The sequence below is a fragment of the Echinops telfairi genome, unplaced genomic scaffold (assembly GCF_000313985.2).
Source record: "Echinops telfairi isolate 266 unplaced genomic scaffold, ASM31398v2 ScPeMD7_7468;HRSCAF=8506_0, whole genome shotgun sequence".
Taxonomy (NCBI): Eukaryota; Metazoa; Chordata; class Mammalia; order Afrosoricida; family Tenrecidae; genus Echinops; species Echinops telfairi.
The window spans coordinates 8,709,130-8,710,651 of NW_022111369.1; positions in this window are offsets into that span (position 1 = coordinate 8,709,130).

Here is a 1,522-nt window from a genome sequence, read left to right on the forward strand (position 1 = left end):
TCCTGTTTTTCCTCCTTGGAGGCAGGAGACAGACTCTCTCTACTGACAACACCGACTCCCAGAGAGATGCTCTACTCAACAATTGACTCCATTGTTGCAGCCCCTGGGCCAACCCATTTTGTTGAGTGTCTTCTTTTTGGCTGCTCCTCCACTTTCCCCAGCATGATGTCCTTTTCCAGCCACTGGTCTTTCCTGACAACGTGCCCGAGGCACAGTAAATACACGCATACAAATATGCTCTGTCAAATCTATGTATATTCATGGGTATCTTCCCATTCTACCTCCCACAACTGCTCTGCTTGTGTGTCTATCCCTGCATCTGCTCATAGCTCACAGTTATTGTAGGATTGTGTATATGGCACTACCACCTCGGTTGCCTTTAACTCGTGGAAATCTCCCAGTTTCCTCCCGTCTCCATCATTTTCTTGCCAACTCCCCTTCTCATTGTATATTGCCGCCTCCTCACCCAGGTAACACGTGTCTGTCTTCTAGCCGGTGACTTCTACGCGCTTCCCCTCCCACCCATGATAACCATCAAAGAATGCTTCTTTTAGTGCCAAAGCCTTTTCTTGACTTCTTACAATAGTAATCTCATACAATATTTGTGCTTTTGCGATTGCTGAATTTCATTCAGCATAATGCCTGTCAGGTTCACCTACACTAAGAGGTGTTTCCGATAGGCATTGTAATTCTTTAATGTTGTGTAGCATTTCGTTGTGTACATGTACCAGCGTTTATTGTTCCATTCTTCCACGGATGGACATTTGGATTGTTTTTATCCCAGGACCATTCTCCAGAATGGATTTTTAGAAAGTTCCTGAGGGTTGCAGTCTGAAATGGAATGCATGGGTCCCAGCTAGAAGGAGGAGATCCAGTGGAAAACTGCTGCTGGCTCCAAGTGCGGGATAGATGGTGGTGACCTGGGACAAGGTAATGGCAATGGGATGGACCGATCTGGTGTCCTCCTCCCATGGTGCTGCTATGGCAAGCACAGCACATTTTCAGTTGGCTGTCTTCTTGTTGTCTTACCCAGAGTTCACTGGGGGTGTTTCATTTCCCTTCATCTCACCACTGTGGACAGTGCTGAGTTGATTGTGACCCACAGGGATTACATGTGACAGAGTTGCACAGAAACATGTGACTTGTGTTGATCTGATATAAGGTTGGAAGCTGTGATAAGATAAGTGCATTATAAATATCTCAATCAGATAAAGAAGAAATGCCGTTCTATAGATCATCAGCCTCAACTGCTTCTCTTCTACAACTATTATGGAATTTGGGGAGAAGAGTCTTTTATGGTTTGGGCTGCTCTTTTGCCCAATGGAAGCTCTAATCAGATTAATTTCAAGCACGATTATAAGTGCATAAATGAGGTGAATAGCATTTTCCACTGACTCTATTTTCCCAGCCTTCCACATTGTGGTAGTTACATAATCTGGTATCAATTTGGGACTTGAAAGGATTAAGATGAAGGAAGACTTTAACAATCAAGTGGATAAGATGACACGCACTGTGGAGACTG